The sequence below is a fragment of the Nyctereutes procyonoides genome, unplaced genomic scaffold (assembly GCF_905146905.1).
Source record: "Nyctereutes procyonoides isolate TBG_1078 unplaced genomic scaffold, NYPRO_anot_genome, whole genome shotgun sequence".
Classification (NCBI taxonomy): domain Eukaryota; kingdom Metazoa; phylum Chordata; class Mammalia; order Carnivora; family Canidae; genus Nyctereutes; species Nyctereutes procyonoides.
This window is the reverse complement of record NW_026575043.1, coordinates 23,236,687-23,250,231: the sequence shown is the minus strand read 5'-3', so window position 1 is coordinate 23,250,231 and position 13,545 is coordinate 23,236,687.

Genomic DNA, 13,545 nt, shown 5'->3' with positions numbered 1-13,545 from the left:
TGGGAATGCTTTTCTACCTTCCAAATTAGAAGTGAATTTCAGGAGCTAGAAGAAGCTTATGACAGTAACAAGGCATGAAATTACAGAAGTGCAAAGCCCAAGTCATGCTCTTCTGACCAAATGTTGGCCTGCTCTTTCCAAGAGGGTAAGGTTCAGGAGAGAAATTTTCCATAGGGAAAAATACTGCAGTAGAGAGGGTATTAGTGGCTGATGGCGAGTTGGGTGAAAACTTCACCTACTTTTAGGGATGTGTTATTTCCTATTAAAGGTAAAAGTTGTATTTTAAGCTAGAAAATAAATTTGGCTGTTATGTAATGGTTCATAATAGGTTCTTAGGTTTTATGCTATATACTCAAAATCGTTGAATTTTTCATTTGAATTTTTTTTGGTGCAAAAGGACCACAGCAGCTGGCAAAATGATAAAGTGGCATTATATAGAAACATTCTCAGTGTAAATGAAGCCTGGGTGGACAGAGGGGGATGGACACTCTCATATACTTCTGGTTGGAATATAAATATATAAATTGTTTTGAAAATTTAAATATAAATTGTTCCAATCTTCCTGGAAGGCAATTCAGTCACACCCTATGACCCACAAGTACATTCTTAAGAATTTTTGCCTCCCACTCCCACCCCTGAAATAGAGTTGTACACAAAATATTATCTTTGAAGTCATCCATGATGACATTATTTATTATATTTAAAACCCTGAAAGAGAACCTAAGTATAAGCTGGTTGAATAGTTATGGTACTTCCCTAAAAAAGAATATACGGCTTCTATGAAGTCCCACGTAGAAGAATGTTTAACAACACAAGAAAAGATGAATGAGACAGTTAGGAGGAAACAGTATATGCAATAAGATTCCAATTTTGACTTTAAAAAGATACTGTATAAATATATAGATGAATGGTAATATACATAGATACACAGGAGAATGGATAGGGTGACTATATCAAATATTAACAATGGTTAACTCTAGAGTATGGATGGGGATTATGGTTTGTGCTTTTCAAGAATTACCAACTTTTCTAAAACGCATATTTTCTTCATAATCTGAAAAAAATCCATTAAAATAATAAGTGCCATAATAAGGAGACAACCCTAGTGGGGAAAACACAGGCTTTGGAAACAGCTTAGGCTTGTGTTTGAGATTTATTTGCTGCGTGATGTCAGGGAAGTTGCTCCATTTTCCTGAGCCCAGGCTTTTTTCATCTGTTAAACAAAGATAACATTTACTTACAGGGTCATTTAGATATAAGAAATGAAATAAAAAATGGCTGATGCATCAGAGGGACTTGATAAATATTAGTCTTTTTGGTTATCATTGGTAATATTATTGCTAGTATTACTAAATCTCATAAAAAATAAAAGATATTGTTTGAAAAACTTAAAGCTTAAAAGCTAAGGAGGAAAAATATCCCCAAGTATCTCAATTTTCTTAACCATGGTGGAAGGTCACTTGCTGTTATTGTATGCTAGAGCCTCACTAGCCTATGGCTGAAAAATGAAGTCATGTTAACGTAAAATATATTTTTCTTTCATTGGAATATACACATTTGGAAAGGACATACAACTGTATGTACAGCTAAGAAATAATAGCAAACACTCATAAAGCCACTAAAATATTGCTAGTGCCCCCAAATCCCATTCCTTTGTCCTCCCCATTGAATTAACCACTAATTTGAATTTTTATAATAATTTCTTTTATTCGTAGTTTTACCATTTATATGTACACACCAAATATACAGTTTTGTTTTGCCAGTTTTAGATTTGTGTGTAAATGTACTTACACCATTTGCTTTATTTTGTATCTTTTTTTTCAGTTAAGTTGTCTTTGATTCATCATATTACTGAGGATAGCCGTCTTTGTCATTTTTCATTGTTGTGCAGTATCTCATTCTATAAATATTATAAAATTTATGCAGGCACCTTACTATTGACAAACATTCTGGCTATTTTCAGTTTGGACTTGTATGGATATTATTGTATATGCAAGATGTATATTTTCAACATACGCACCAACATAGACTCCTGTCAGCACTGTAAGAATGTTCCCGTTGCTCCATATCTTTAACAATATTTTACTTTTTGCTGATCTAGCGGATGTACAATACTATATCATTTTTTAAATTTATATTGCATTATTCTGTCTATGGAAGGATCAAGAACATTTTCATATACCATTTTGTCTTTGCCTTTTATTAAGCACATATTTCTTTGCTCATTTTTTAAGTTTACTATCATTTTTCTTATTGCTATGTAGTTTTCTAGTGCATCTTATTACTATTAATTAATTAATTTTAATTATTTTTAAATAATTTTTTAATAATCTAAATACTGTGCTCGACAGTAGTGAATAAAGTCAGAGGAAAAAAATAAAGGGCTTTAGGGACCGGAAACAGGGAGAAGGCCAATCTCACTCAAAAACCATGTAACATCAGTGCTGTGCATGAACCATCAACATAGCTGTGACACGATGCTCACAGACATCCTGCTCCTGTTCCTGATTTCAAAAGGAAAGTTTTACCATTTCACCATTAAGGTTAATATTTGCTCTAAAATTTTCATGGATTCTCATTATCATATTAAGAAAATTCCCTTTGACTCCTAGTTTTCTAAGAGTTTTTAAATCATGAATGGAGGTTAAATTTTATTGAGTGCTTTTATTTTTGTGTGTCTTTTGAGATGATTGCATGGTTTTCTCCTTTAATCCATTAATATAACTGATTACATTATTGGATCTTCTAGTGTAAAATCAACCTTGCATTTCTGGAATAACTCAACTTGGTTATTACCTATTATCTTTTCATGTATTACTAAATGAGATTTGTTAATATTTTAGTTTTAAGATTTTTCAATCTGTGATTCTTGAGTAACGTTAGCCCACACTTTTTCTTAAAAAAAAAAAAGTCCTTTCAGGTGTATTTCTGTTATAATATATGCATTTAAGACTACAAACTTAGCTCTATTGTTGTGGGCACACCTCTCAGGTTTTGAAATGAAATATTTGTGTGTCATTAAGGTCAAAATATGTTCTTATTTCCATTCTGACATCTTCTTTGACTCATAGGTTATCCAAAATGTGTTTCTTTCTCTAGAAAAGGTCTCCCTGTCCCTCTGCCGAGCCCTGGGAGCACTTCTCAGAAATTCAGGACCTAAAAAGTTTTCAGTCTGAGGCTCAACTCAAGAAACTGCAAGGCCAGATGGAAAATCACACACGGCTGAGCCTACAGGCACAGTGCTCAGAGATAGTCACTTGTAACATTATTGTCTCCCCTGTCTTGCTCAGCGCCAAGGCAACCTTCCCCACGGTCTCACAGGAGTAGTGGGGTTGGATTTACTTCTGGTTCACTCTCACCATCAGAGTATTGCCCTTTGCGGGGTACCAGCTTAATGGAGGAAGATGTAGTAGACCCCTCAGCGTGGGGAGACCTCAAGCTTCACTACGGTCATCCTCACCCCATGAAGTCACCAAGATCCAAGCCTACACTTGGAAGAATTGCCCAAAGCCCTCAGGACAAGAGAAATTTTGTATTCAGGTCCCTCTTGTCTCTGGGTTTCAATTCTCCTTGAAGTTTTGCCTTACTATTTTATCAGGCCTTTGATACCTTAAAAAAAATTTTTTTAATATTTTACTCAGCATGTTTAAGTTGTTTTCAGCAGGGATGTTGATCTGAATTTCCTAGCTGCCATTATTGAAAATGGAAGCCCCTCACATTAATTTTTTTTAATCAAGAAAAAATTTGCTTATAGTGAAATGCACAGATCTAAAACACTATACAGTTCTATGGGGGGCACCTGAGTGGTTCAGTCTGTTAAGCGTCTGATCTCAGGGTCCTGGGATGGAGCTCCGCATCCTGCCCCCTGCCTGCTTCTCCATCTCCCTCTGCTTGCTGCTCTCCCTGCTTGTTCTCTCTCTCTCTCTCTGTCAAATAAATAAATAAAACCTTTTAAAAATTAAAATACTATACAGTTCTGTGGGTTTTGAGAAATGTGTATACCCAATTAATCAGCATCGCAATCAGAATATAGAACATTTCCATTATGCCTCCTTTCAGTCAACTACCCCAGAGACAACCGTCCTTCTAATACCTTTTTTTAAAGTCAATCAGAGAAACACAGTCATCATGTCATCTCACTCATCTATGGAATTTAAGAAACAAAACAGAGGATCATAGGGGAAGACAGTAAGAAATAAAACAAGATGAAATCAGAAAGGGAGAAAAACCATAGAGACTCTTAATCATAGGAAACACACAGAGCGTTGCTGGAAGGGATAGGGGATGTGGGGAGGGGATACCTGGATGATGGACATTAAGGCGGGGGGCAGATGATAATGAGAACTGGGTGTTATATAAGACTGGTGAGTCGCTGACCTCTACCTCTGAAACCAATAACACATTATATGTTAATTGAATTTAAAAATAAATTAAATGCAAGTATTTTCTTTTTTTTTAAGATTTAGTTTTTTATTTTATATGTGACGGGGCAGAGGGAGAGGGAGAGAGAATCCCAAGTGGAGCTGGATGTAGTGCTTGATCTCACAATCCTGAGATCATGACCAGAGCAGAAATCCAGAATCGGATGCTTAACCGACTAAGCCGCCCATCCTTCTCGTTTCTAACACTATAATGTTCCTGCGCTTACCTTTTCTTGAACTTCCTATTAATGAAACCATAGTCTGTGCTGTTCTGTGTCTGGCTTCTTTCACTCAACGTAATATTCATGAAAATCTTGTGTGTTGTTGCATATATCAGCAGCTCATTCTGTCCCATTACGAAGTAGTATTTCACTGTGCAAATACACCAGTTTGTTTATCCCTTCACCTACTGATTTACATTGTTTCCAGGTGTCTTTTTGGTTTGGTTTGCTTTGGGGTTTTTTGCTGCTAAGAACAAAGCTTCTAAAAACATTCTTCTACGAATTTTTTTGTAGACATATTTTCATCTCTTTTGGGTAAACTCTCAGGAGTACAAGTGCTAGGTCATAGGGTAGATGCATGTTTAATTTTATAAGAAACCAAGAAATTTTTCAAAGTGTCTGTACCATTTATGCTTCCACCAGCATCGTAAGAGCAACATATGAGAGCTCCAGCTGCTTTACGTCCTCACCGACACTTGGTACTGTCAGTCATCTGAATATCATATGCATGGGTATGAAATAGGATCTCACTGTATTTTTAAAAATCAACATTGTTCATATAAAATTTGCATTAATAAACCTCACTCATTTTAAGGGTATAGTGTGATGTTTTATAAATATACATAACTGTGTAACCATCTCCTCAATCAATAAACACCATATTGCTATCACTATCCCCCCAAATCCCTAATGCTCTGTCACCATCAATAATGCCCATCCTTCTGCCCCAGAGAGCCACCTATGTGATTTCTATCACTAGAGATGAGCTTTGCCCAGGCTAGAATTTAATTGGAATCATACCACATATATTCTTTTGTATCTGGTTTCTTTCATTCAACATCATGTTCCTGAGATTTATTTATCTTCCTGTATGTATTGGCCGTTTATTTTTTAAGAAGTAGAATCACATTGCATGACTAAGCCAAAATTTGTTTTTCCATTCAACCGTTGATGGGCTTTTGGGGTGTTTCCAGTTTGGGGCTATTATGAATAAATCTGTTATAACCATTTGCATGCAAGTCATTTCATGGATGCGTTGTAGACATGTTTTTTAATTCTCTTGGGTAAATTCCTTAGGAGTGGAATCGCTGGGTTATGTGGCAAGGGTACGTTTAACTTTTTAAGAAAATTGCCAAATGATTTTTCAAAATGGTTGTATCATTTCATACTCTCACGAGCAATGCATAAGAATACCAATTGCTTCTTGTCTTCCGAGACTTATAAAAAGTCTCTGAGATTCTCCTTTGCAATGCCTCACTCTTCCAACCAGCCATTTAGCAGCTCCCAGTGTATCCCCTACTTATTTCTGGAAGTTCCTCAGAGAGTTGCTGAAATGCGTTACAAACTCTTCTGTTGGCTGTAGTCATCACGTTGCGCCTGTAGGGCTCTGCATGTAGTAAAGGGCGATGCTCAAGAGCCTCCTTGAAAAAGCCTGGCTATGGGCACTGCTCATGAAGTCCATGGTGCCAACACCAAAGTCTGTGGGGTGGGTGCTGCCCATATGTGCTCCTCAAGCAGTCCATCCTCAGGGGCTGCAGCAGAGCTGGGGAATCTGGCCCCCGCTCCAATTCAGTGCTGCTGGTTTTCTAGCTCCCACAGCAGCACCATTAATGTCCAGAACATCCAGTTTCTCACACTCTGTTCATCCTCTGGTCTTCAGCCCTCTCACCATATGGTTTCAAATGCAGTTTGATTAGCAAGAAAGAAACCAGATGTCATGGCATACCCTCCACATTCTCTGCCATCTTCAGTGAAAAATCCATGTCTCCCAAAAGCAACCCAATCTTTCTTCCCAGTGGTAATTCTCCTTTGCTCTAAGTGACCATCTTATTCTCACCTGAAGGAAAAAAAAAGCATCTTTTTTCTTCATGGGATGTTGTCTAACCATCTCCGTGTCAGCAGAGTTAAGCCTGCTTGATTGCTTTTATTCATGGATCCCATGCAACCACATTCCTAATGTCCACGACATGTCAGGCGTGGGGCCTGGTCCTGAGCATGCAAGGTGAAAAACTCTAGCCTATAATGGAAGTAGAGGCAGGAGTGCAAATAGACATGTAAATGTGCAACTATAATCCTATAATGTGTCCATTATAAGGAATAGATAAGGTATCAAAAGGCACCAGAGCATATGGCAAAGGACACCAAAGCAGCCTGGTCAGGGCAGGTAATGGGACTTATTCAAACTGAAGAGTAACCAGTAACCCGGACATAACAAAAGGCTAGAAGGGAATTCTATGGCGAGGAAGCAAGATGTATATGCGTGAAAATATGATGAATATCTTTAGTATTTTTACCTTTAAACATAACGATGGCTGCTAATCTGTGGCAAAAAAAAAAAAGAAATATCTTAAGGAGGCATCTTTCTCCTATTTTAATAGAAGGTTTTTTTTTAATTGGGGATTGAATTAGAATTTTGTCTATACCAGTTCAAATTTCACTTTAGAAGATTAAGAGACTTGCTTTCTCCAATAATTTAATAATACCTTATACTGGCTAATGCAAGTCAAAAAGAAAACAAAGTAATAGTAATGTATTCTAAAGGAGTAGGCAAGAGTATTGTTCTGACACCAACTCAATGTCCTGTAATTCAGTTCAATTCTGACAGCAACTAACCAGGTAGCAGAAGCTAAGGGGAAAATCCTCCACAAGACTGCCCCACACCATCCTCCAGCCTAAGGAGCCAGCCGCACTCTGCCCAACTAGATACAAATCTGGGGGTCTCATGACCCCCTAAGTTTTCATAATCCACTAAACAAATCACGTAACTCATTGAAAGCACTCTACATATGATTACAATTTTTTAGTAAGGGATACACATAAAGCCAGGTCTGGGAGGGTACCAGATGCAGAGCTTCCATGCCATCTCCTGTGGAGATAGGGCTCATTACTCTCTTGGCCCGTCAATATGTTCACCAACCAAGAAGCTCAACTGGGCTTTGGTGTCCAGAGTTTTTACTGGAATTCCATTATATAGGCATCATTGATTAGCTCACTAGCCATGTGATTGAACTCAATCTCCAATGTCCCTCTCACCCCCCAGGTTATTCTCAAGTTCTAATCATGTGGGTGGCCTTTCTGGTGACCAGCCACCTTTCTGAAGCTATGTAAGAACCCCTCAGAGGCAAACTGATTGGCATAATAAAAACTCTCCTGTCACTCAGGAGATTCCAAGCGTTTTTGAAGCTCTGTATCAGGAACTAGGGACAAAGTTCAGATATATTATTTTTATATCATATCAATAGAAAACTACTTAAAACTAATAAAAGTGTTCAAAAGAGCCAAATATGAAATAAATCAATAAAAAATCAATGTATTTCTTTTATAGCAATAAGAGCAGTAGGAAAATAGAACAATCAAAAGACCTTATCATAATATTAATAAAATGTATACAACTTAGGAGAATAAACTTAGTTTAAAAATGTGGCATAGGGATCCCTGGGTGGTGCAGCGGTTTAGCGCCTGCCTTTGGCCCAGGGCGCGATCCTGGAGACCCAGGATCGAATCCCACGTCGGGCTCCCAGTGCATGGAGCCTGCTTCTCCCTCTGCCTGTGTCTCTGCCTCTCTCTTTCTCTCTGTGTGACCATCATAAATAAATAAAAATAAATTTTAAAAAATGTGGCATAGATTCCGGAAGATACAGGGGGGATGTCAGGAAAGAAAGGAACATGAGATTAGGTTAATGGAGAGGAATCATGGGATGCCTAGGTGGCTCAGTGGTTGAGCATCTGCCTTTGGCTCATGTTATGATCCCCCGTGATCAAGTCCCACATCGGGCTCCCTGCATGGAGCCTGCTTCTCCCCCTGCCTGTGTCTCTGCCTCTCTCTCTCTCTCTCTCTGTGTGTGTGTGTGTGTATCTCTCATGAATAAATACATAAAATCTTAAAAAAAAATAAAGGAGAGTAATCACAAAGCAGGAAGGAGAACAGATAATCATAGGGCTTCTAGGATGGTGACTAAAGACGTCAGGGATGTTTCATGATGAGATTAACTGGACTCAAAATATCCAACATACCTTCGGTATGAACATGAGCAGGAAAGATGATACCTGGAGGCAGTAATACTTGTGGCTACTGAATAAGGGCTTATTTGAGCCACCCAGTGAATACATCATTCCCATACTGACTCTGGAAAAGGACATAGAAGATGGTTAAATTGCTCAAAGTAAACTGCCAAGGCCATGTGAAAACAATTAATCAATGGCTTATTTAAAGAGAAAATTTAGGGATCCCTGGGTGGCGCAGCGGTTTGGCGCCTGCCTTTGGCCCAGGGCGCGATCCTGGAGACCCGGGATCGAATCCCACATCGGGCTCCCGGTGCATGGAGCCTGCTTCTCCCTCTGCCTGTGTCTCTGCCTCTCTCTCTCATTCTCTGTGACTATCATAAATAAATAAAAATTTAAAAAAAAAATAAAGAGAAAATTTAAGCCTAGATTTTATTACTTTACAATGGGTCTCATTTCCTGCAACCTTATAATACGGTTTAAATTTATTTGTATTTTGCTGATTTTAAAAGAAAGTTTAAATTTGGTTGGAAAAGTTGGGAAGGTAGATTCACTTTATTTTTCTACCATCACCATCTAGTGGAGAAAACTTTGAACTTCAGACAGAATGAGTTAGGGTTCAGAAAAAAAAGAATAGAGGCATTGTGTGTCGGGCACTATACTATACACTTTGCCTATATAAGGTCTTCTGCTTCTCGCACAGATCATTCAGTGGTCACCTCCATGAGCACTTTCAGATTTGGAAACTGAATCTGAGAAGTTGAGTATCTTGCCCAAGGTCACACTGTGGTCAACTCAAGCCCATATTCCTGAAGTCCATGTCAAAGTCCATTTTCACCTCATGGTACATCCAAATGGCTCCATTTTATTCATGAATATGACCATGAATGTGAAATATACATACATATATGGAGAACTTTGTCTTTTCTTTATGTTTTCCCATTTTATTTTATTTCTTATATATAATATATATATGAGCAAAGCATGTGTATTAAAAGAAAATACTGTATGGTTTTGTATTCTATATATATATATATATATATATATATATATATATATATAAATGTGATCTTGAACTGCATTTTAAAAGACTGGAAGAAGCTGCTAAAACTTTAACAACACTGGTCTCTGAGTAGATTTTCCCTAATAACATGAATTATTTCTAAAAATATACATATTTTAAGTCTAACACTCACCAAAAGACATTCAACAAACTCCACAGTTACCTAATTTATTGTAGCTATTTAGAAATAAAAATAATGTGCTTGTATTTGGGGTGACCATATGTCCCTATCTTTCTATAATCATTTAAAATACATTTCCATATTTAGTAATACTTTCCTTCACAATCTGTTTTGAGGGCAGTAGTAGAACCTGAAGGGTAGCAGAATTTGCCCCACCAAAATATACCACTTTGGCATAAGGATTATCATTGTGACACAGGTTTGAACTGGGCGAGTCCATTTACACATGAATTTTTATCAATAAGAACAGTACTGATAATGTGAAATTTAAGAAACAAAATAAACGGATAAAGGGGAAAAGAGAGAGAGAGAGAAGCCAAGAAACAGAACAAATCAGTGGTTACCAGAGGGGAGGTTGGAGGGGGATGGGTGAAATAGGTGATGGGGGTTAAGGAAATAGGCGATGGGGGTTAAGGAAGGCACTTGTCCTGATGAGCACCCGGTGATGTATGGAAGTGTTGAATCACTGTATGATGCATCCGAAACTAATATTACACTGTATGTTAACTAACTGGGATTTAAATAAAAACTTAAAAATATTTGAAACTGCTAAAAATTAAAAACAGCACTGTAAATGGATTTTCTCTTCCTTACGACTTTCTCGATATTTTCTTTTCTCTTTAAATACAGTATATAACATATACAACATAAAAAAATATGTGCTAATCAACCATTGATGTTATGGGTAAGTCTTCTAATCAACGGTAGGCTATTAGTAGTTAGGTTTTGGGGCATTGAAAGGTTATACATGGATGTTCCACTGAGTGGCAGTGGGGAGATGACTGCCCCTAACACCACAGTTGTTCCAGGGTCAACTAGCTGTATTTTGAGCTGAAGGCAATTAGGCAGCAGCAGATATAAGAAAAGCTCTCTGCTCTCCCCATTTGCCCAAAAGCAGAACATAAATTGGTAAAGGCGCCCTTCCTCCCCCTCTCTACCAGAAAGGATAGGGAGCTAATTGCCAGAGGGTGCCTGGGTGGCTCAGTCCTGTAGCCTCTGACTCTTGACTTCAGTTCAGGTCATGATCTCAGGGTCGTGGGATCAAGCCCCACGTCTGGCTCAAAGCTCAGCAAGGAGTCTGCTTGAGATTCTCTCTCTTTCTCCCTTTCCCTCTGCTCACACCCTCAGTCTCTAAATAAATAAATAAAATAACATCTTTTTTTTAAAAAAGTTAGTTACCAGAGACAACTCTAGATATTTATCAGCCCACAGCTGGCACCAGAGGAATCTACATATGGAACTTAAGTGGCCTTTATCTTCCATTAGTTTCCCATAGATTTACCTTTCCATTACTTGCACTCTTGAAACTCGGTCCTTTTCCTTTGCCTTGTCACTCCTCTACAGATTGATTATTATTTTGTTAAGATGTAATAAGCCCACGTTCATTAAGAACTTCCATGTGCATGAATGCTTTTGTGTTAATCTGTTTTTTTTTCATTTGTTTTCTCTTTTTAATCTGTCTTTTGCAAATTTAATTCACCAGGGCCAATAAACTTTAGAAGCGTAGAAGAAAACACTTTTTCTTTCCATTACCAACCTATTCTCAAAGGCTTTGCTTCTGTGATGTTCCTGAGATGGTTGCTGGGAGATAGGTAAGGTGCTATAAAACGTCATGCTCCTTCATTTTTGCACAATTTCAGATGATGACAAACAATAAAGATTCTTAATTCATTTTTTTAAGATTTTATTTATTTTTTCATGAGAGACACACGGAAAGAGGCAGAGACAGAGGCAGAGGGAGAAGCAGGCTACCTGCCAGGAGCTGGAAGCAGGTTTCCATCCCCAGACCTGGGATCATGCCCTGAACCAAAGGCAGATGCTCAACCACTGAGCCACCCAGGTGCTCCTCTTTACTCATTTTTAAAATTTTTTTATTTATTCATGAAAGACACAGAGAGAGGGATCCCTGGGTGGCGCAGCGGTTTGGCGCCTGCCTTTGGCCCAGGGCACGATCCTGGAGACCCGGGATCGAATCCCACATCGGGCTTCCGGTGCATGGAGCCTGCTTCTCCCTCTGCCTGTGTCTCTGCCTCTCTCTCTCTCTCTGTGACTATCATAAATAAATAAAAAAAAAAATTAAAAAAAAAAAAAGAAAGAAAGACACAGAGAGAGGCAGAGAGAAAGGCAGAGACACAGGAGGAGGGAGAAGCAGGAAGCAGGCTCCATGCGGGGAACCGGACATGGGACTCGATCCAGGGTCTCCAGGATCATGCCCTGGGCCGAAGGCAGCGCTATACGGCTGAGCCACCCAGGTGCTCGCCTTAACTCATTTTTGCATATCTTGTCTATTAATCTTATTTTCGAGCCTAACATATCTAGTCAGAAAAGCCATGAAAAAAATCAAATCTCACCTCTTTTCAGAGTTACCAGGCGCCACACGTATCAACTGAAACAATGCTTACTCCACTCTATCTTTCGACTACTATTCTTTATCTAATTCTAGCTTCTTGTGAGTCACTGTCCTTTGTGTAAAATCACCTTACACGAAGAGTCATAAAACCCTTAGGCGTTTGCTTTGGAATAAGGTGCATGGAAATGCCCTTGGGCAGATTAAAATTAAAAAAAAAAAAACTCATGCTTGTCAACTTTTAGAAAAGTGCGTTCTTTCCCTGGAATTCATTATCGTTTCCTTCTTCGCTCTCCCTCAATTTCCTTCCAAAATACCAGAAAATAAAATAAATAAAATAAAATAATAAAATAAAATAAATAAAATAAAAATAAATGCATGCTTCTGATACATGTTTGGAGAGGTTTACAGAAAAGCAGAAAATAAGAGCACGGAAACGGTAACCCTATCATCCAAAGATGTCTATAACATCACTTTTTCATCTCTCTTTCCCCCCCTTGATGGCGGGCATCATCCGTCACTGCCTACAAATACGTGACCCTAACGGGCCTCCCGGCACCGGGTGGCTAAGCGGGTAAATACACCTGAGTCGGCCATCCCGCACTTGGAAGGAAGAGTGCTTGCTGGTCGTTTTGTGCCGGGAGGCCGCGGACCCGGAGGGGGCCTCAGGTGAGCAGCCCCGGGGTGAAAAGGCCGCGAGGGGAGGAGGGATGCTCGGCCCGCGCATCGCTGCGACGCAAACGCCTCCCAGACGACGTGCGGCTGTTTGCATCGTCTTTTGCTTGCATTGTTACTTTGTGCAGCCTCCCTGGGATCGGAGGCCCCCCCCACCCGCCGGCCGCACGACCCCGCTCGGCTCTCCCCGGGCGGACCTGGTACCATCACCGCGGCGGCAGGTGCAACCCGGGCTCCCCAGCCCCGCGCCTCCCCTCCCGTCCTCTCCCGAAGGGCGCTCCTGCGCATGCGCGCCCCCGCCGGCCTCCGGGCCTCTCGCAAAGGTGGCTGTCCGCGGCCGGCCGGAAGCGTAGCGGGCAGCGGCCTGGGCGGGGCGCCGTGTACTACATTTCCCGAAAGGCTGCGGGACGCGAGCCCGGCCGACTACGCTTCCCGGCGTGCCTTGCGCGAGGCGACGCCCGCGGCCGGCGGCGGCGGCGGGGGCGGCGGCTGCGGTGCGCGAGCCGGGGACTACACTTCCCGGCGCGCCGCGCGGAGGCGTTGCGGGCGGCGGCGGCGAGGCGCGGCGGCGGACTACTCCTCCCGGCGTGCCTCGCGCCAGGCGCCGCCGGCCGCCGGCCGAGGGCGGGCCGACG